Source organism: Triturus cristatus, chromosome 1_2 (assembly GCF_964204655.1).
Source record: "Triturus cristatus chromosome 1_2, aTriCri1.1, whole genome shotgun sequence".
NCBI classification, from domain to species: domain Eukaryota; kingdom Metazoa; phylum Chordata; class Amphibia; order Caudata; family Salamandridae; genus Triturus; species Triturus cristatus.
The window spans coordinates 925,569,035-925,592,686 of NC_140580.1; the positions used below are offsets into that span (position 1 = coordinate 925,569,035).

General features: G+C 47.4%; 1 protein-coding gene across 16 annotated transcripts in view; it reads left to right on the top strand.

Annotated features, from left to right (window-relative positions):
- The window catches only part of KIF1B (kinesin family member 1B), a 1,461,559-nt gene that overhangs the window by 1,078,679 nt on the left and 359,228 nt on the right, over positions 1-23,652 (top strand). The gene's annotated exons all lie outside the window — the stretch shown is intronic.

Here is a 23,652-nt window from a genome sequence, read left to right on the forward strand (position 1 = left end):
GTTTCACTAGCCTGGGAGGATATTGTCTAGAGACCAGTTGTTCCGTAAGGGCCTCAGCATGTTTCCTAAAGGTATTCACAGTCGAACAGTTCCTACAAACCCGCAGGAACTGTCCAAACGGTAAATTGTCCCTTAATGATTTAGGGTGTTGACTGTCGTATCGTAATAAAGAATTACGAGACATAGGTTTCCGATAGAGCTCGCTTTCTAAGCCTGTAGGTGTGACGAAGATGGACAGGTCTAAAAAGGCTAACCTTTTGTCATCAATTTCGACCGTGAACTTTAGGAACTGGTTTCTCGTATTAAGCCATTGATGAAAAAGAAGGATAGACGCGCGATCACCTCTCCAGACCACCAGCACATCATCAATATAGCGTTTCCACAGTCGGATGGAATCAAGAAACGGATTGGTGGAATTGAAGATGTGTTGCTGTTCATAGGAATGGACATAGAGATTGGCCAGACTAGGCGCAAAAATACTGCCCATACTGGTCCCGGAGACTTGTAAGTAGATCTGGTCTTCAAATTTAAAGAAGTTGTCTTTCATGGCAAGTTTGGCTAATGCCATAATGAAATGTACAGGGGTAATGGAATTCAATTCGGTTTCATGTAGAATTGCAGATACTGTGTCCAAAGTCTCATCTTGGGGGATGGAGGTGTAAAGCGCCTCAACATCAAAAGAGACTAGTAGATCCGTGTTGGTATCAAAATCGATGGTGGGTAACAGACGTAATACATCTTTCGTATCCTTGAGATACGTGGGCATCTTGCTGACAATGGGTCTCAAAAAATGATCCACAAAAGTAGACAGAGGTTCCAGTATCGCTCCTTGACCCGAAATGATGGGTCTACCAGGCGGTGGTCTTTGTGCCTTATGTATTTTCGGTAAAGTATAGAAATACGGCATGATGGGAAATTTGGTTTGTAAGAACTGAGACTCTTTTGCAGTAATCCAGCCTTCGCAGAGTGCCTCCTCCGCCATGTCACTAATAGTACGCTGTAGTCTATTAGTGGGATCTTCCGCTAGTGGTAAGTAGAAGCGGCGATCTTCCAATTGTCTAAGGCATTCAGTTCTGTAATCCGATGTGTCAAGAATCACTATAGCACCACCCTTATCCGCTGGTTTCTTAGTTCAAAGATACTCACTAAGGATGAAGAATCAGTTCTGAATAGAGGCCTTGGGTTTGTCACCGCCTGGTAGACCCATCATTTCGGGTCAAGGAGCGATACTGGAACCTCTGTCTACTTTTGTGGATCATTTTTTGAGACCCATTGTCAGCAAGATGCCCACGTATCTCAAGGATACGAAAGATGTATTACGTCTGTTACCCACCATCGATTTTGATACCAACACGGATCTACTAGTCTCTTTTGATGTTGAGGCGCTTTACACCTCCATCCCCCAAGATGAGACTTTGGACACAGTATCTGCAATTCTACATGAAACCGAATTGAATTCCATTACCCCTGTACATTTCATTATGGCATTAGCCAAACTTGCCATGAAAGACAACTTCTTTAAATTTGAAGACCAGATCTACTTACAAGTCTCCGGGACCAGTATGGGCAGTATTTTTGCGCCTAGTCTGGCCAATCTCTATGTCCATTCCTATGAACAGCAACACATCTTCAATTCCACCAATCCGTTTCTTGATTCCATCCGACTGTGGAAACGCTATATTGATGATGTGCTGGTGGTCTGGAGAGGTGATCGCGCGTCTATCCTTCTTTTTCATCAATGGCTTAATACGAGAAACCAGTTCCTAAAGTTCACGGTCGAAATTGATGACAAAAGGTTAGCCTTTTTAGACCTGTCCATCTTCGTCACACCTACAGGCTTAGAAAGCGAGCTCTATCGGAAACCTATGTCTCGTAATTCTTTATTACGATACGACAGTCAACACCCTAAATCATTAAGGGACAATTTACCGTTTGGACAGTTCCTGCGGGTTTGTAGGAACTGTTCGACTGTGAATACCTTTAGGAAACATGCTGAGGCCCTTACGGAACAACTGGTCTCTAGACAATATCCTCCCAGGCTAGTGAAACGCTCATTAAAGCGGGCTACTAATAATCACCGTGAGGCACTCCTGGAACCTGCTTTTGAGAAACCCATCCTTGAACGCATGACTTTTGTTACCACGTTTAGCACAATGGCTAACAAGATACAAAAAAGCGTCAGAAAACATTGGCGCATTCTGTCCTCATGCGATGGATCCTTGGCACCTCCTTTGTTCTCCTTTAAGAGGTCTGGCAATATACGAGACCGTTTGGTACATACCCGCCCTAAAACCCTGCCCCAGCGAGCGGTAGGCACACTATGGGAGCTCCCGGCAGTGGCTGGCCACTTCCCCTGCGGCAACTGTTCTATTTGCCCACAAACGACACACACCACCTCTATCGATATAGGCACCAATAGACCCTGGTTGCAGAAGAGGTTTACCAATTGTAACAGCGACAATCTAATTTATCTAATCACTTGTCCGTGCCAATGCAAGTACGTGGGTATGACAACCCGGAAAGTAAGGACTCGTATGGTAGAACATAAGAGTTCCTTCAGATGCAAGAGATCAACGACCAAACTAACCAGACATTTCATTGAAAAAGATCACAAAGCAGACGACTTTCTCTGGACAGTGCTTGAAAAACCACTGATACCATCACACATTGTTGACACCACTAAATACCTCTTTATGAAAGAACAGAAATGGGTGTTTAGATTACATAGTGATGTGAGGGGTTTAAATGATGAAATTCCATGGACCACCTTATGAAATGGGTTGTGTTTTCCCTCTTTTCCCCTCGTTCAGTATGCCTTATTATTTGGGAACCTGCATGTGGCCTCATCTGTTATAAGACAGTCACTGGTTGTTTGGAACAAGAGACCACAACACTTTTTGAATATCTACTTTAAGAAAGAAAAGGGGATTATGTTGTTCAGATTGTACTTTCACACGAAACTACAAGGCTTCCACATACCATATCTCTAGAGATAGAACATACACTGATATACTCAAAACAGAGGCTTATTACAATATAAAAAACCCCCATATCCGCACACTAGACAGTTTAGATTGCATGCGATGGTGTGATCTTTCTATGCTTTGTATTTTGCAGTTTATAGCGCAAGTCATTGCTCTAGCGCGGTTAAAGGACTACAGACGCCCCCATTGTGACGTCATGCTGTAGTCTTAGACACTTCTACTATCGTTATGTTTTAATATCCTACACTGCGATCTCTCTATGGTGGGATCTTCCTTTGTTTTATATTTGTAGGTTATAGCGCGAGTCATATCTCTAGCGCGGCTAATGGACTACAGACGCCCACATTGCGACGTCACCTTGTAGTCTCAGATACTTTCATTATCGTCATGTTCTTATATCTGACATTGCGATTTTTCTAAGAGATGACGTTTCTTGTGGCCGCATGCAGGTCTCCTTCTGTATTTTAAAGATACTCATGGTTACTTTTCCAATCGAATTGGGCACGCACGCATTAACATCTGAGCAGGCAATTCAGAAAAACAAAAACAAACTACACAAGCGGCCATCATGACGTCACCCTGTAGTCCGGTTTGCTCTTCCGGTAACAGGGGATGACGGACTAGTCAGTTTCACCTCGCGTTCTGCAACCGACGAGGTTTGTCGGCTTTATTAGAACGCCGTTTTGGAAGTAATGGTTACCTCCCTCCTGATTCTGCAGCCACAACGAGGTAACGACGGAGAGGTGAGCACCCGCACGACTGCTCTGATCTCTACTCTAAGATAATATTAGGCATTTTGCTGCATTGTCTTCAGACAAGGAAGTCATGAGACCCCTTTACACCCTCTTTTCTTCGGTAAAGAGTTTTTAATATGAGACTTCACACTAGCCCCTTTGCCGCTAACATCACAGTGCAAACTCCTGCACAACTGCCAATGTTGGATAGTTGCAGGGGCTGCTATATTAGGCAAGAAATGTGATGTTTGGTGCATTTTGACATTTAGTCTCTCTCTTGAGCCTTTGATATTCTGTTGGAGAGTATCTGTATGGGTCTCTTCGTTTGGTATGACACATTTATGGTTTTATTCTAATTTTCAGTCTACCAATTCTTGCTACTAGTAGTTTTTTACACTGGTACACACCCTCTCTCCTTATTTTGGGAAGATACATCGAATTGTCTTCAGATATTGGTAGTTCATTTTCTTTTTGATACAGAGCGGGGCCTCTTAGTCCTGAGTCAGGATCCAGGCGAGGTGAGGTCCGTTCCCCGATCATTACGGGTAAGCCCTCTAACATCTAACATAATGTTAGTTTTTGGTTATAACAATGAGAGTGCTTCTATTTTCTATTTCTTTTGATTGAGACATTTTCCATTTGCTTCCTTGACAGATGCACGCAGCATCCTTTTGAGACGGAGGATTTGCCTTAGGTGGTACAATGTGCCACTTTCACATGATAGTGAGATAAATTTACTTGTTTGTCTTTATCTATTCTTTTTATCACTATACATGTTTTCACTCTTTTGCAGTAGCTAGAATATAACAACATAGGTCCTGAAGAAAGCCGCAGGGGTAAATGTATCTCATTTGGCTGAAACATGTCGACCTTTCTACACGGCAGTCATTTGTTTAATACTGCTTTTCTGCACTGTTGTTTTATTTAGTATGCGAGACACGTATTAAATTGTTAGTGTTTTCTCGCAATTCTATTTTAAAACACCACCTCACTGTCTTTTGTTAGCACTGCACTCCTGTCAATTGTCCTATCATCCAACTATGGTTGGTTTTCCCATTCCAATCCTCTGACAACCTTGGACCACCCACGAGTGAAATCACTTCCATTTAGATGTTCTCTATGATCAAGAGAAGCATCTCATTTTGGATTGGATAACCAGATGATAAGATTGATCACACAGACAATTGATGGGTATCCAATAATTCCGCTCCAAGGTCCATTCTCGATTGCATCTGGTTGTCTCTCTCTACTTCTTTTTCTTGCTTCTGTTCTTTTACTCTCTTTTCTGATCTTTGGGACTTATTAGCCCGTTATTTTTTGCATTCCCGCTCACTTAGCAGGATTTGACTAGACCCCCAGTTCTTTGTTTTGTTTTTTTCACATTGTAGATTTAGGGGATTAGAACTGAGGCAGGTCATTAAACTCTCCCTTAGACCCTATCAAATAATTTTTCTAGTGCCTAGTGCCTATTTATTGAAATTAGCCTAATGCTGAGAGTTACATATACAATGTGGCAAAGGTATGTATCAATTAAGGACTAATTCTCATTAGTCACACCAATGAATGAGCGTCCGGACACAACCCGAGTATCACGAGGATAATGGTTGGCGCGGGGATAGCCAACTAAAATAAGGCCTTTTATAACTAGTCAAACGATCTGTTACTCAAATTGATATTAGACATCGGCATACTTGTGTGTGAAGGGGGACCAACTTAAATTAAAGCCCAAAAAGTTTAAAGTCTTAACGAATGGACCGTTATGTCAAATGGAATTGGCAGAACGCCAAAGTATTCTTAGCGAAGGAAAAACATGAGCGCCACAGAGATCACGTACATTAGAAGCACACAAACGCTGTGACAAAAACTTAACTAAAGCTTAAATGGATGCCCAAACGTATTGGATTTTAACGGGCGATCCGTTTCACAAATCGATATTGCAGATCGCCACAGACTTTAATAGGAGTAAAAAACATGTACGCCACCAGGATCACATCAGATGGGCTAACAAGAACGCTGTCACAAACACTTACTTGGTGAGCACAGTCAAGACGTCTATATCCGTCCAAGACACGTCCGCTACTGACAGCGAGAGAAGGGTGAAGCTGACTATATGACGTAGTCACGAGCTCTGAGTACGTGCGAGCCGCTTACTCGACTGGCGATCACTAAAACCCAGTGTGGACTCATACAGGGTGTTATTCAAATAAACTTGTATGTCATCGTCTATGTATTTAAACTAAATTACGACGAGAGAGGAGGTGTGTCTGGCCGTGTGTCATATCGTACTTGTAGGAGATTTTTGTACGAGTGTTGGGGAGACAGCACACGATAATGTCTCGGATAACTATAGATGTCCAATGGTGTTCGATTAAAAAATATCAGGTATATAAGAGCGAAAGATGTGAAGTATACATCTGACAAATGGACTTTACACAATGAAAGCACAACTTATTGTTATAAAAACACACAAATGTACATAACAGGAAATCGGCCCGCAATGGATATCTCAGATATATGTATCAAGAACAGCACATATTATGTCACTGATACAGCAGCATCATGCAGTAACAGGTATACAAAGTAGACATGGATTAGATATTCCTAGTTATCAGATGATAAAAACAAATAATTAAAAATAATGTCTGAAATTGAATTCTCTTGTTGATATAAGAAACTTAGAGCTACACATTCTGTAACAAACACATTGTAGTGATACACCAATAACAGACTAGGTTCATTGAAACAATCTCGTTCAATCTTATCACAGTAGTTATGTGTGTCAAATGATACATTGGTGCATATATGTAATTAAACAACATGGAAACAACGTACTACTTGAAAACAGACACATAGTTAATTAGTATGTTACTGCAAGTCAGAGATTCAAGATACAGCATAAAGGAGTATAAAATGAAGCTATATTACAATTTACTCATTTGTAGATAAGTCTCCTCATGCTCATTGAGGCCATGTTGTTTAATTACAACTAGGAATATCTAATCCATGTCTACTTTGTATACCTGTTACTGCATGATGCTGCTGTATCAGTGACATAATATGTGCTGTTCTTGATGCATATATCTGAGATATCCATTGCGGGCCGATTTCCTGTTATGTACATTTGTGTGTTTTTATAACAATAAGTTGTGCTTTCATTTTGTAAAGTCCATTTGTCAGATGTATACTTCACATCTTTCGCTCTTATATACCTGATATTTTTTAATCGAACACCATTGGACATCTATAGTTATCCGAGACATTATCGTGTGCTGTCTCCCCAACACTCGTACAAAAATCTCCTACAAGTACGATATGACACACGGCCAGACACACCTCCTCTCTCGTCGTAATTTAGTTTAAATACATAGACGATGACATACAAGTTTATTTGAATAACACCCTGTATGAGTCCACACCGGGTTTTAGTGATCGCCAGTCGAGTAAGCGGCTCGCACGTACTCAGAGCTCGTGACTACGTCATATAGTCAGCTTCACCCTTCTCTCGCTGTCAGTAGCGGCCGTGTCTTGGACGGATATAGACGTCTTGACTGTGCTCACCAAGTAAGTGGTTGTTACAGCGTTCTTGTTAGCCCATCTGATGTGATCCTGGTGGCGTACATGTTTTTTACTCCTATTAAAGTCTGTGGCGATCTGCAATATCGATTTGTGAAACGGATCGCCCGTTAAAATCCAATACGTTTGGGCATCCATTTAAGCTTTAGTTAAGTTTTTGTCACAGCGTTTGTGTGCTTCTAATTTACGTGATCTCTGTGGCGCTCATGTTTTTCCTTCGCTAAGAATATTTTGGCGTTCTGCCAATTCCATTTGAGATAACGGTCCATTCGTTAAGACTTTAAACTTTTTGGGCTTTAATTTAAGTTGGTCCCCCTTCACACACAAGTATGCCGATGTCTAATATCAATTTGAGTAACAGATCGTTTGACTAGTTATAAAAGGCCTTATTTTAGTTGGCTATCCCCGCGCAAACCATTATCCTCGTGATACTCGGGTTGTGTCCGGACGCTCATTCATTGGTGTGACTAATGAGAATTAGTCCTTAATTGATACATACCTTTGCCACATTGTATATGTACCTCTCAGCATTAGGCTAATTTCAATAAATAGGCACTCCCATGCGACTCTAATTTTGCCCTTTTACTTTCAGTATGTGGCGATTGCTTTGACGGCACCACTCCTCCACATTAAATGAACATATTGTAATCAAGGTACGTGCTATTTAACTATATCAGTTACACTTTGAATAATTCAATAGGGAGTCCTTGTGACTATCTCTTCACATTTATCGTTCACAGAATTTGTGACCAATTTATATATCGGCTGACTTTCCCTTTAATGTGACACCAGGAATCCATGCTCCATTATATCGCAATTTTGATCCCAGGTGAGCCCCTTCGCCACGAAGTATAATCGCTATATTGTTTCCTCTCTTACTTGACACACACGTGGCCCTGACGTAAAATCTTTTACGTTTACAGGCCGCCAGCCCTCCGTTTGTCCTGATGAAGACCCACATTTGATGCACGTAATTCGGCACTACCGTATAGGGTCGAAACGTCGACGTTGTTTGTCCAATTTTCCATGCAATTCCACAAACAGAACTAGGAAATCATATCCTGCTGTGGTCTATGCTCTCAAACGTTGGATCAGTTTGTTTATTATTGTGCATTGTTTATTGTACATACTTGTCACGTGAATTTTGTGGTCAGTTAACCAGTACGTGAATCACCTTGTTTCATGTTGTCTTTGGTTGGTCAATCCTGTAAATGTTTCGGTGTATACACTTTTGATACACACCGTTGAGTAAAATTAATTCAACTTTTGAATTTCAGGACCCATGTGTGTGTTTTGTTGCTTCTCATTGAATGTGTACCTGCTTATTAGTTCATTGTATTAAGTACATATTGAAATAAGTCTGTGCACTCCCCAACAGAACCATTGTTTTTTGCTTTGAATTATGGAGAAGACTAGTTGAAGATGGCCTGTTTGAACAGTTTCCATGTTTAGTAGATGCTCTTGCAGAGACTGAATATGAGCTTCCAAGTGTTGCTGAGATAATAAATAAGCATTGGCATAGCCAATAGGTCTCACCTTTGGGACCTTATAAGTGTTTAGCCATGCAACAGTTGCATAACTAAATACTTAGAAGGTCCCAAAAGCAGGACCTATTGGCTATGCAAAGCGGCCGTGCGGCCGCGAAAGTGATCGCGATCGCGATCAAACATCAAAGCGACCATGCGGCCGCGACGCAAAAGTGAAAGTAATCGCGGTAAAGCGTGGCGCGCACGCCCGCGCAATGCACTGTAGCTCTAGGCTGGCCTGGTAGCACTTTTTGGAGCCCTCTCAATAAGTCTCGACAGACCAGCGCCTGCGCTGGGTCAGGCGAGACCTAAAAATCACCTGACGTCTCTCAGGGACAGTTTGCAAAAGTATTTTCCTGAGGACAATGATCACTTCAATGACTGGGCCTTTCAACCATTTCTGGCAGAGGTGGCAAGCCATCTCCCGATTCGTATGGAAGAACTCATTGATCTCCAAAGTGACCGCACTCTGCAGATGCATTTCAGAAAAGTGTCACTGGGAGAGTTTTGGCTGAAAATGTCTGCAGAATATTCAGCTTTGAGTATCTCTTGCCTTTCAGCTCGTCGTATTTGTGAGATTGGGTTCTCAACACCTGCGGTATTAAAGACTAAGTACCGTTCAAGACTGGATGTGGAGCACAACCTGAGAAGGGCAGTAGCAAAAATCCATCCACAGATTGACAGTCTCTGTGGCGAAAAACAGGCACACCCGTCACATTAATGTTGGTGGTGTTATTCTCAGTCTGTCATGAGTAAAACAAAGCATCCTAGTAAAAACAATTTGCACACATTTTATCTTGGAAAATTTTGTTTTCAGCTGTGTAATAGGCCTCTGTCATTAACCACGCCCACTCACAAACCTACAGTTCACTAAACTCTTATTGCGTTGAACATTATTTGCCGGAAATGGCCCGGGATATGCGGGTGGCAGTCAAATATGTAGTGTACCAGATTCCAGAAATTTCTGTCAGGTGGTGGGGGGGCCCGACATTTCAAAAAATTGAGTTGGGGGGGCTCAACCTACAAAAGTTTGAAGAGCTCTGCCTTAAGGGAAGACAAGGAGATGCAGATACAAAAAGAATGTATTTACTATAGGTAAAGGTACAGAGAGACGTCCTGGTCAGCAACATCCAAAGGCACCAGGAGCAACTGCCACACCGAGAAAGCTCATGACCAAAGACTCTAATGAACACTCTAAATTACCTCACACAGAGGCATCACCACACAAACCATATACTAAAGAAGTGGAATGCGAACTGCAACCGAAGTCGAGACTTGGACCAGAAGACTTACAAGAGCTGATGACCCAAGGAACCACCCGAGCTAAGCACCCAGGAACTCCACGGAGGCTGTGTAGAGTGGAAACACAGCTGCGTACTCAATGCAAGTCACTTGCAAGTCAATGGAAAAGTCGCGTTGCAGTTTTCAAGAAGGACCCTTCCCAGTGGACCATGAAGAAACCCGTGGAAGTCAGAAGATTGGAGAGTCACTCCACCCGTGGATGTCCCAGGAACCAGGATACCTACACCAGGGGTGCCTGGTGAATAGATGTAAAGTGACATCAGAAACCGCTGTAGACCACAATGGAGGACTTCAGAAAAGATGCCGCTGGCGAAGAAGGTGGAAGAGTCCGGTGTAGTCCAAGGATAGATTCTGGAAGAGAAGAACCTGCAAGCAGAGGGAACATAGTCTATGCCACTCAGAGGTGACCAGGAGGCACGGAAGAGCAATGACCACTGATGACGGAAGATGCAGGAGTAATGAGGGTGACCTTGTTGCTGCAGCTGTGAGGACCAGGTGATACTGTGGAAGATCAGGAGTTGTTCACGAGCTGTCCCACGTCGGCAGTCAAGACCCAGGGGGGTCGGTGTCCGGCGGGAGCACCAATAAGCCTTGGCAGCAGCAACAGACGTGGTAAACCAAAAAGGTGCAACGTTGGGACCAGCAGGTTCCAAAGGACCAACCAATTGCAAGAGAGTCAGAGGAGGCTAATCAAGCAGGGGAGCCCACTACAGCCAAAGAACACCCTCAAGAGGACCCCCAGGCCGAAGTCACAGGAGTCGCAAGAGGACCTTGAGCTGCTCAACAAAGATGCAGACCCATGGTGCAGAGCATACGGTGAGGACGAAGATCTTGGCAGGAAGAGATGCTAGAGGCTGGAGTTTCTTGTAGCTCAAAGATCTCTAGAGGACAGAGTCAACAAGCCTTGGCAACGGCAAGTCGACTAAGTGCACAGGGGTTCTGTTCCAGCAGTTCCAACTAGGGATACTGGCCTCAAACTTACTGAGAGGTCAGGGCCTCTAGCGAGTTGCAGAACCACCACCTGTGTTGCTGAGCCTTTCGAAGTCCGTGGGACGTCAGGAGCAGGAGACTGCTCATCCTTGTTGCGGTGCCTGCAAATGCAGAGGAGTGACTCCTTCACTCCAAAGGAGATTACTTTTGGTATCCTTGATGCCCACATGCCTGGAGAGGAACCTGGATAAAGCACAGGCACAGATGATGAAGAGGACTGCGGAACCGCGAGACCAGGAGCAGCAGAAGTCTTCCCTGGTACAGTCTCGGTTCCAGGCAAAGTCCGAGGTGCCCAGACGGTCGAAGTTGAAGTGGAATCTTGTCCCGCGACAAATCTGAAGAGCCACGCACAAGTAAGCCGCTAAGTACCCTAGGGAAAGTGTTGGGACTATTCATAGGTCCCGCTCAGAGGAGGGGCTGGACAGAGAGGAGGATATTCCCATGTCCTTTATCCAGTTTCGCACCAGAGCTGGAGCCAAGGGATCCCTGAACTGGCTATAACTGGAGAATATAAGGAGAGCACAAAATGTGCCCTTCAAAGCAGTCTGGTGGCGCTAGCATGCGTCCCCCACCCCAGCCCAATGCACTAAGTCCTGTTTGGGAGGTGGTCAAACCTCCCTGTGACAGAAAACCTATTGTTCTACCTGCCCCTGCTCGAGCTCAGCAGCAGGAGGGCAGAATCTTGTCTGGGGTCGGCAGCAGCACTAGCTTGCTGGCAGACCCAGGAAGGCTGTTACATGGAGCACTGGGGCCTTCCCAGAGGAGCCCCTGGTGCATGGAATCACACCATCAACACCTGTATGGTGTTGGGATATGATTCCAACATGTTTGACATCAAACATGCCTAGGTTCAGCACACCCAGTATATAGTTGCCCATCGCGTAATGACTCATGCCCACTAGATGCATCAAAATGGCTGACCGCACTTACAAAGCCTGGAGAATCGACTCCAAGGTTTGTAGTGGGTGTCCTGTTCGGGCAGGGCACCCTCATACTTATAACCTAGCACCCTGCCTTCAGGATTGAAAGGCCTACCTTAGGGGTGACATATAGGTTTTAAGTGCAGAGACCTCAGATATAAGAAAACGTATATCTGCCGTAAGTGGTGCTAGCACCAACTTTCACAGGCTGCAATGGCAGGCCTGTAGTCACAGTTTGAGTGGTCTCTCTTGGGTGGCATAATACATGCTGCAGCCCACGGGAGACCCCTGGTGTACCTATGCCCTGGGTACCTTAGTACCATACACAAGGCCTTACATAGGTACACCAGTTGCAAATTGGGAAGGTACCAAAGTACTTACCACTGTCAAATTTAGGGAGAAAGCACAGTTACAGGGTTCCTGATTTGCAGGATCCCAGTTAGACTAGTCACAAAACAGAATAACACCAGCAAAAAACGGGGGTAACCATGAAAGCAGATCCTACTCTCCTACAACACAGATCTGATTTTGAGTTAGCGGCTGAAAGACTTGCAATATTTGTCTGTAATTTCTCTGAAGTGAAAATTATTCATGTCCACAAACAAGCGAATCTGATAGCCGCAGATTCTGTACCTTAGAATATTCCCCAGGCGCCAGACTGGATCTGGATCCTTTTTTCAGCAGTACCTCTACACATCAGTAGGCGGCATCACCCGACTCCATAGTGACATTGACCGTCGGATGTGATGTTGACGGAGTCCATATATAGCCTCTCCAGACGCGCTGATGGCAGTTTAATCTTTTCTGCACTTTCAACGCTGACCCGGTAAGCGTTTCCTCAGGCCTTTTTAGGTCTATTTCAAAGTTTTTGTTGAACGGAACAGTGTGCTTTTAAATAATCTCTCATGTCCTCGGGGTTCAAGCCTTGTGGGTCCTGTGGTTGACAAATGTCTGCTATGGACCCTCACTCTATTTATATGCGGTACCTGGTAGAGCGCCATGATTCCGTGGAGTGCGACTCCTGTCGCCAACTTCGCCCTAAGGCACGGAGGGTCGTGGAATAAAGTTCCTAGCGGCTTGGATGTCGCAGTCTTCCAAGGCTTCCAGTCGACCTCCGTCTCCTTCCTGCTCTTTGGACTGCGTGCGTGCCCATTCCAGAAGCCGTTCCATGGGACGTCACTCTCCATCGGCATTCCGCAGTAAGTCACAATGCAGGCAGTAAAAGTCGCGGCACCCCCTGACTTCACCGCATAAGGCCTGTTCCTGGTCTTCGGTTGAAGGGTTGGTGCACGAGTCTACCCCGCGCCTCCATCCCTTGCCTGGAGCCATAGCAACTTTGATCCAGATGCGAGTATATTACAATTGTCTTCATACTATCTTTGGTTCTTCACCTTCCCTTGGGTCTTCACCTTCCCTTGGAGCGCCCTGGGCCTAAAGGAGGTGCGAGGAGCCATGACTGTGTCCATGCCGGTGAGTTCGCCCTCTGCCTCTGGTCAGCCTTCAGATTTCAAATCCTTTTCGACAACGGTGCACAGACCTTCGGGGTTACTACCTTCGTCGCCTTGGCCCGATCAACCAACTCCATGGAGAGAGGAGTTGTCATGAAGGGCATGGAATAGCTCCTTGGGACAATTTGCAAAATACACCTATCCAATGTAATGAACAGCCAGTGGGGCAGGTGATGTTGAATCCTGACGCCAGCTGGATCCCCATGGTGGTAAATGGGGAAATTAGGACGGTATGGAAGCTGTAGCTGCCAGGGGAGTTGTTGACTAACCAGACCACTGACTAACCGACCCACAAGATATGTGGGGACAGCACCCTCTGCCTCGTAGAGGCTGGGGAGCATTCGCACCTCAGTGGCTGGTAGGGAATTGGCGTGGTTGGAAGCCCCTTCCATAGCCACAAAAGGAGCGAAAGGTGGATTGGGGGTGACTTGGGCCATAGAAAGCCCTAAGACTTGGCCATGACTGTCCTTGAAGCGCTCCAGCACCGAACCTGCCTTGTCTCCGAAGAGACGGGTACCATTGAAGGGCATGTCCATAAAGGATGCCTGGGCAACCCTCTAACAGCCAGTCGTCCGTCGTGGTGCTTCAAGGCCACCTTCGATAAAACTGCTTCACCTAGTGAGTAGGCCCTGTCAAGCCCACATTGGATAGTGAGCTTTACACCGTCTCTCCCATCGGCAGTAGCCTGCACGAGTCCTCCTGGTCCTCCTCCAGGACCTCCTGGTCCTCCTCCGGGACCTGTGGCAGCACTTACGAACCTTGTCCCACTGAGTGTGTAATGGCCCAATAGGTATGCAGTGTTCACAGACCGCAATCTTAGGCTGGCGGAAGAAAACATCTTCTTTCCCAATGGGTCCAGGATCTTGGTTTCCCCATCCAGAGGAAAGAACAATGCAAAGAAAAAAAGAGAAGAAAAATAGAGAAAGTAGAGATAGAAGGGAAAAAAAGCAGAAAAAGCAAAGCAAAATGGAAAAGAGTAAGATAAGAGAAGAAGAAAATGATAGACCGCAAATAAGAGAGAAAGACGGTAAAGGAAGCCGAGGAAAGAAGAAATAGAAAAGGAACGACAAAGCAAGGCAAGATAGGAAAACAAATAAATAACTAGACAGAAGTAAAGAGAATATAAAAATGAGAGAAATCAAAACCAGGGAGAAGAATAAATGAAGAAGGAAAGGAAGGAGTGGCAAAAAAAGAACAAACCAAGGCAAGAAGAAAAAAAGAAAAAGCAAGACCGAATTAAAGCAAAAAGAGAGAAAGGAATAATTTTTGAAGAGGGCGGACTGCTTGGTTATCCACTGTCTGCTCCTGAGCCTTATAGAACAGGATGAACAGTATATCTGAAAGAAACACGTTAGTGATGGATTCCTTACCTTAGAATATCCCCAGGCGTCGGACTGGATCCGAAAAGTTTTTATCAGCAGTACCCCTGCGCATCGGTAGGTGTCGTCATGCGGCTCCGCGTACGCCGCTGAAGGGGGCGGGCGGTCACTCATCTGCGGCTCCGATGGAGCCTCCGTTGTTGCCTGGGCCTACCTGCCCTTTCCAGGCCCGCACGCGACTCCGGACAAAGTACAGGCTTTCCTGTCGGCCATGAGCCGTTTGTTTGGCCCATCGGGTCCCTCCGGAACGCCATTGGGCCCCGTGGACCCGTTGGGTGGTTCTGCCCCCGTACCGCCACCTTTGGCCCCAGCTACGCCAGCACCATACCCTACGGCGCTGCCGGCTCTGGCCTCGGCGCCGAACCGGGATTGGTCTATTTACCCCCCCCCCCCCCCCCCCCGCTTCCATTTCTTGGTGGAGAGTTTGTCCCATTTCCCCGGGCACCCTGTCCTTACCGGCCTCTTCAACAACCGGTGGACGAAGGGGAGTACTGGGAGGGTCTGAGGACCCTCTTGCAGCTCAATGCGAGGATGAGCCAGAATGGGAAGGTGATATGGAAGGTCCAGTGGATCTGGATTTCTCTCCACATCCTGGTACACTCTCCCCCTCTTCCGTGGCTGCGGAGGAGGTTGGGACTTTTTCTGTGGTGTTGCGTAGGGCGGCTGAGGCTCTTAACCATGAGCTCCCTTCTGTGCCTATCAAGACCAATCTCCTCACTGAGGTACTGCAGTCAGCGTCGTCCTCTGCGGAGCCGCTGCTGCCCTTTAACGACGCACTTACTGACGTCCTGTTGAGCACCTGGAACAAACCCAACACAGGGTCTTCTGTGGATAAGGGTGTGGCGAGCCACCATCGCCCGGCACCGGGCGACCCCAGCTTTCTCACACAAAACCCGACGCTCCAGAGTCTGGTTGTCCAGGCCTCTGCCTCGCAGAGCGCATTCCCTCCTGCCCCTCCGGACAAGGAATCTAAGAAACTGGAGCAGTTAGGGATAAAGATTTTCACTTCTGCCAGTTCTGGGTTGCGGGCGGTGAATACTGCGTGCCTGATGGGCCGCTATTCACATTCTGTTTCGGACACGGTGGCACAGGTGCTGCCTCAGTGCCCTTTGGAAGCTCGGGCGGTGCTCTCCCAGGCCATTACCGAGGGGAGAGATGCTGCTAAATTCACTATCCGTTGTGGACTTGACACGGCCGATTCACTCAGCAGGGCACTTTCCTCAACGGTGGCGCTCCGCCGTTACGCTTGGCTCAGAACAACTGGCTTCTCCGGGGATTTTCAGAACACTTTGTTGGACATGCCCTTTGATGGCACATGCCTTTCTGGTGACCAGGCGGATAGCACCCTGGAACGCTTTAAGGACTCTTGGGCTACGGCCCAGTCTTTGGGTCTCGCCACCACGCGCACTCCCTCTGGGTCCGCTTTTTGCTCCTTTCGAGGTCCGGGTCGAGGCGCCCAATCGCGTTCCTTTCAGACCCACAGGCCTGTGCAGCCTCAGTCTCAGCGCAGCCACGGACATGGGACCCGACGTGGTGGGTCCCGAGGACAGCGGGCAGGTCAATCCACCACCGTCATCACCTCCCCCACAGGCGCACCATCACTTCGGACAGGTGGGTTCTGCAGATATTCTGAAGGTGCTACACCCTCCCCTTTGAGTCTACCCCTCCAGCCATGCCACCTCAGTACCACCGCATGTCGGGGGATCACTTGGCACTTCTCCAGCAGGAAGTTGCAGCCCTCTTGGCCAAGGGGGCCATCGAGCGCATTCCGACACCAGAAGTAGGTCGTGGTTGTTACTCCCACTACTTCTTGGTTCCAAAGAAGGACAAAGGCCTTGCCCCCATGTTAGACCTCCGGAACGTCAATCGCTTCCTCCGGAAGGAGAAGTTCAAGATGCGCACACTTGCTCAGGTCTTTTGCCCTAAACCCGTTAGACTGGCTGGCAGCGTTGGACTTGCAGGATGCTTATTTTCATATCCCCATCCTGCCAGCCCACGGGCATTACCTACGGTTCATGGTGGGCCACGAGCACTTTCAGTGCACCGTGCTCCCTTTCGGCCTTACCAACACCCCTCGGGTGTTCACGAAAGTGATGGTGGTGGTCGCAGCTCATCTGTGCAGTTCAGGGATTTCAGTCATCCCCTATCTCGACGACTGGCTGTTGAAGGCGGGCTCACCCCAGACAGTCATCTCCCACCTCCAGACTACGGCCGACCTCCTGCACTTGCTGGGGTTTTCCATTAATGTGCCGAAGTCGCACCTGATTCCCTCTCAGAAGCTTCTCTTCATCAGAGCGGTTCTGGATACGACGCAGTTTAGGGTTTATCCTCCCGAACAGCGAGTCTGAGACATTCGGGCTATGATTCTGATCTTTCGGCCCTGGTCCTGGGTTTTGGTCAGGAAGATCCTGAGGCTGCTGGGCCTCATGGCCTCCTGTATCCTGCTGATCTATCATGCCAGATGGAATATGCGGGCTCTGCAGTGGGACATGAAGTTCCAGTGGATGCAGCATCGGGGAAACCTGTCTGACTACGTCCAGATCTCAGAGGGCACTGCACAGGACTTGCAGTGGTGGCTTACAGACCAGCGTTGGGTCAGCGGCAGATTCCTCTCCCTTCCCCAACTCGGAGCACACAATAGTGACGGACTCGTCCCTCCTGGGATGGGGCGGCTACATAGGAAAGGCGGAGATCAGAGGCCTCTGGTCTCCGGCGGAGTCCAAGCTCCATATCAAGCTTTTGGAGCTCAGGGCGATCCCACTTGCACTGAAAGCATTCCTTCCCTCTGTCAAGGGGAGGGTAGTGCAGGTTTTCACAGACAACACCACCGCCATGTGGTACTGCAACAAGCAGGGCGGGGTGGGGTCGTGGAGCCTATGTCAGGGGGCTCTACGCCTCTGGATGTGGCTGGAACGTCAAGCCATTTCCTTGGTGGTTCAACACCTGGCAGGTATTCTGAACGCTAGGGCGGACAAACTCAGCCGCAGCCGCATGTTGGATCTCAAATGGTGTCTTCACTCAGAGGTGGCACAAGGTCTCTTTCAGCAGTGGGGAGAACCTTGGTTAGATCTATTCACCACCGAAGAGAACGCTCAATGTAAGCAGTTCCGCGCGTTGGAGTTCCAAGGCGGCACTCGCTCGGAGACGCTTTTTGTCACAAGTGGAGTTGTGGTCTATTGTACGCCTTTCCGCCTATACCACTTCTGCCCAGAGTGCTGAAGAAGATTAGACACGACCGGGCCCAAGTCATTCTTGTGGCACCGGACTGGGCTTGAAGAGTTTGGTATCCTGAGCTATTCAGTATGAGCGTGGATCCCCCGATCAGACTGCCTCTTCGGGAGGATCCTCCTGTCGCAGCAACAGGGGACGGTCCTCCACCCGAACCTGTCCAGCCACCACCTCCTTGCGTGGAGATTGATCGGCGACAGCTGATTCCATTTCACTTGCCTCCTGAAGTCTGTAATGTGATTCTGGCAGCCAGGCGTCCCTCCACTAAAACGGTATACGCCTGTCGGTGGAAGAAATTTGTGGCATAGTGCACAGTGAAAGCTGTAGATCCTCTTTCTGCCCCTCTTTCTGAGGTCCTATTGTTCCTTCTGTCTGGCCCAGCAGGGCTCTGCTCTGGGCACTATCAAGCGCTACCTTTCTGCTGTTTCAGCCTTTCTTAGGCTGCCTGATCATCCCTCTCTTTTCAAGTCCCCAGTTGTCAATAGATTTTTCAAAGGCACTACTCACCTTTTTCCTCCTATTCGTTTTTGTGATGCCTCAATGGGACTTGAACCTGGTTCTCACATACTTGATGTGTGCTCCCTTTGAGCCTCTTCATAACTGTCCTTTGCAGTTATTAACTTTGAAAACTGTCTTCCTGGTGGCCATCACCTCCGCTCTGCGGGTGAGTGAGCTCCAGGCTCTTTCCGGTAAACCTCCTTTCCTGGCGATTCAGCCGGACAAGGTTGTGCTTCGACCGCGTCCCTCCTTTCAACCAAAAATAGTCTCTGCCTTTCATCTCGGGCAAACTGTCACTCTGCCCACTTTCTTTCTGCCTCCGCACCCTTCCAGGGAAGAGGAGAGGCTCTGCCGTCTGGACCAAAAATGTGCGCGTTCATTCTATCTCAACCGCACACAATAGTTCCGGGTGGATGGCCAGCTCTTTGTTGGCTACGTGGGCACCAAGAAAGGCCGGCTGTGCACAAGCGAACTATCTCCCGATGGGTTGTCTTGTGCATTAAAGCCTGTTACTCTCTGGCTTAAAAGGAACCTCCGGTTGGGCTGCACGCCCATTCTACCAGGGCGACAACAGCTACTATAGCATTGGGACGCGGTGTCCCCCTGCAAAACATCTGTCAGGCGGCCACTTGGGCCTCGTTGCATACTTTCACTAAGCACCATTGCCTTGACAGTCGGTTCCTAGGGGGACGGGGAAGACAAGTCTTTCTTCGTGTTGCCCTCACACACCCCGAAGGATGTTATGCTTCATCATTGTGCTTTGCTCCTCGTCGGGCTGGCGCTGCAATGCCCAACAGGCTCACGGCAAACGGGGCTCTTTGGCGGGGCCCAGAGTGAGGGTAGGATCACAGCTAGTTGCCGTCTACCCAGTCCTTCAGAGCAACTACGTGCTCTGTGACTCCCCTGTCAAGCCGTAGACCTCTATACTGAGGGTCTTTCTCTGCCGCCCAGTATAGTTCTACCAGGGCGTCACTCTATGTTGTCTGGTTACCACCCAATAATTTTGGAACCAGACTTCTAGTAGTGCACCATGTTATTCACTTAGTTCCTGATGAAGTGCCACACGACTCGTTAGGAGCAATATAGGCATGAAACATGTTGACCCATCTCACAGTGATAGCCCTCTAGGAACATTGCATCCACATAGGGCATCCACATACTTTTAACCAAGCTGGAACTACCTTAACATTGAACCTTTTGACTAGGACTGCTCAAGACTTATTTTAAATACACACCACCCGTGCACTACCTTTTCCCTCTCACCCGCACGCACCCTACGGCTTCTTCAAAAATATCTCAACCAAAGAGCCCCTTTTACGGTGAGCACGTCGGGCATTGCAGCGCCGGCCCGACGAGGAGCAAAGCCCAATGATGAAGCATGACATTCTTTGGGGTGTGTGAGGGCAACACGAAGAAAGACTTGTCTTTCCCGTCCCCCTAGGAACTGCATACCCCTTGTAGTGCATCCCTTTTATCGCCCTACTTCTATTGCACCGTTTGTCGGTTTCGGGCATGGCTCTGCGCTCCTGGCGCGGAAAAGTTGTGTACAGAACTGATGTCAGCGTAAGTAACTTGTGCGTTAAAGTGCTACCTTGACAAGCATGCAGTTGAATATTCTCAAGCCAGCTGGTGGGCAATTATGTGCAATCTACTCAGCAGGCAAGCGAGCTACTGATGGCTCACGAATAACCTGTTAAAGACCATTGTGCTAGTGAAAGTTTTCTCAATGCTCTTAAGCCTGATTCGGTTTTTCTAGTACAGAATGATTTGTGTATATTTCATCCATTACCAAATGAAATACTGTTGACTGTCAACAAACTATTAGAAATTTTCTATCATGTTCATTCAATTAGTATGCAATAAAACTAAGCGGTCCCAAATCATTCCACCCACATGCGAAGTCATGAACCATATGTTTCTGTGGTTTGTTTCGATCATAGGCAATATATTTGCCATATGGAATGATCCAGTGACTTTATTGAATGAAGTTTGATTAATTTTAATGAGAATCCATTGAACATCAGGTTAATGTTGGTCAGAAGCAAAGAATCAATAGTATGGAACATCCTTCAATAACGTACAAAACATTGCCTAATCTGAAAAATACATTTTGTGAGAGCTATTCTGAAATGCTGACAATAGTAGGATTTCTCCTCTTCCTAAAGGTAGCTTTTATGCTTCTGGACACTGTAAAATGTGAAGACTTGCACTAAGCCTTATCAAATGTTTTGATAACATAAAAATTAAATCACAAGAATATGAAACGTGTTTGTTCATTAATTGTTTAATTTCTTTTGTAGTATGTATTCTAGTATGCCTTTGTAGTAAAAAATACAGGGGAGCACGATCAGAAGTTTCAAAACACAGATAGTGAAACATATCAAAATAAAGATCTTAGCTATGCCACAGCACAATGTGTTTTAGAAAAACATTTGTGCAAAGTTGATAGCTTGAAATTGTTTGGAATTTATAGAGTAAACGAGGCAAGATGGATTTCCAGGTTAAATGTTTCACCCTTAATCCTGTGAGTGGTGCTAGAGATCATGTGAAATTCTATATCTTAAAAATGAATGTGACTTTTTAAGATCATATTGCAGTTTAGAACTAGTTTGCTGTTATATTATTGTTTTTGTTTAAATTATGTAACGTATCATGTTTATTAAAGGGAACTATTAGCAGAGGAATGATGTGAGACGTCAATTACTTAATTCAAAGTTTGAATTCTGAATGATTATTGGATTATTGAATATGAAGGGTAATAAATAACAGCTTTGTAATGACCTCGCGGCCAGGGCCAGGAAGCCTGGATCTACGACCCTCCATTGCTACGACTCCGCCGCCATCCACGCACTCAACCCCGGAAGACTCAGATCATGCACACAGGTCTCACCAAACACAACACACGGCCAGTTCTCCTGCCTCCACTGCCGCCAAACCCTCACCACCACACCGGCCCCCAAAACCGCTGACGCCAACAACAAAGACACCCTGAGATGTATCTTTCTAAACGTACGCTCCGTACACAAGCACAAAAAGAACAATTGATGGACAGAATGCAGAACAATGCCATACATTCACCCCAGTACAGAGATCGGGGCCTAAATCCATCGTTTTTTTGCTCACCATGCCATTCCAGTTTGGACCCAGCCATATGCAAATCAGTCTTGACCCTGCACCCAATGGGAACAGTTCAGCCCGAACTGCCAGGCCAGGTCCTCACTGGACTGTAAACAAGCATCCTCGGACCGGTTTTGGGCTTTCAGTCCTCATCAGTCAGGATAGCTTGACTCCAGTGGCATGGATAGCACAGGACCCACATCTGGGCATACCCGTCCCACTGGGGGTGACAAATGCAAAAAGAACAATTGATGGACAGAATGCAGAACAATGTCATACAGTCACCCCAGTACAGAGATCTGGGCCTAAATCCATCGTTTTTTTGCTCACCATGCCATTCCAGTTTGGCCAAGCTAGCCTGGCTGAAGAAAGGTGACATACCCTAAAACCAGTCCCAGGATTCTTGTTTCCGGTCCTGGGAGGACCTGCCTTGGTTGTTTGGTCTGGACTGTTCACATGGGTCACAGGGTCAAGACTGATTTGCATATGGCTGAGTCCAAACTGGGGTGGCGTAGTGGTCAAAAAAACAATGGATTTAACCCAGATCTTTGACTGGGGGAGAATGTGTGCATTGTCAGCATTCCGTCCATTTGTTTGCTGTAACACTTTTCGCCCTAAGTGGGATGGGTATGCCCAGATGTGTTTCCCTTGCTCACTGTGCCACTGTATTCAAGCTAGCCTGGCTGAAGAAGGGTGACATACCCTGAACCCGTCTCAGGATGCTTGTTTCCGGTCCAGGGAGGACCTGGCCTGGCAGTTCAGTCTTGACTGAGGGAGAATGTTTGCATTGTCAGCATTCCATCCATCATTTGTTTGCTGTAACACCGTACACAAGCAAGCCACGGAAATCGGGAACCTTCTTGATTCTATCTCGCCCGACATCGCCTTCTTCACGGAGACTTGGACCAATTCTTCCTCCTCCGCCCCCGACATCAACATCGCCATCCTGGACAGGTACAAGATCCAAAGGAAGGACCGCCCCAAGCACCCCCAACGCCACACTCCGAAGAACCCTTGTCTACAGACGCCCCGGCCACCCTTCGCCACCATCACCGACTTCATCGCACCCCACGCCATCGCATCGACAAACTACATACTCATCGGAGACCTGAACCTCCACCTCGACAACCCCAACGACCCCATCTCCGCCACCCTCCGTGACAACCTCACTAGCATCGGACTCAAACAACTCATCACCACACAGACCCATCGAGCAGGACACACCCTCAACCCCATCTTCGCCACAGGAAACAGCATCCAGTTCAGCCACACAACGCAACCACCATGGACCGACCACCACTGCGTACACTTCACCGTCGACAAATCAAGGGCACCCAAACCTACGTCACGCCCACCGTGAAGGAACTGGAGCAATGTCACCGATGAGCAACTTAACTCCACCCTCACCTGGGACAGCCACACCTGGACTTCAGACGCCAACAGCGCAGCCAGAGAACTGCACACCTGGATCTCCAACTGCGCAGACAAGCTGGCCCCACTACACAACCACCGACAAGCAACGCCCCAGGAAAGCCGCCTGGTTCACCACTGCCCTCCAGGACACCAGGCACACCCCCCTCCCCCCCCCGCGAGTCAAAAAAGACAGTCACCCACGCACTCCTCACCAGCAGACTGGACTATGGAAACGCACTCTACGCTGACATCAACAAGTCTCTACTCCACAAACTCCAGACTGTACAGAACACCGCAGTCAGACTCGTCCTTGGCATCCCCCGACAAGAATGCATCAGCCAACACCTACAAAGACTCCACTGGCTCCCTGTAGCGAAATGAATCGCCTTCAAAATCCTCACCCACGCCTACAAATGCCTACACAACAACGGACCCGAATACCTCAACGACAGAGTCAACTTCCACGTACCCAAAAGAAAC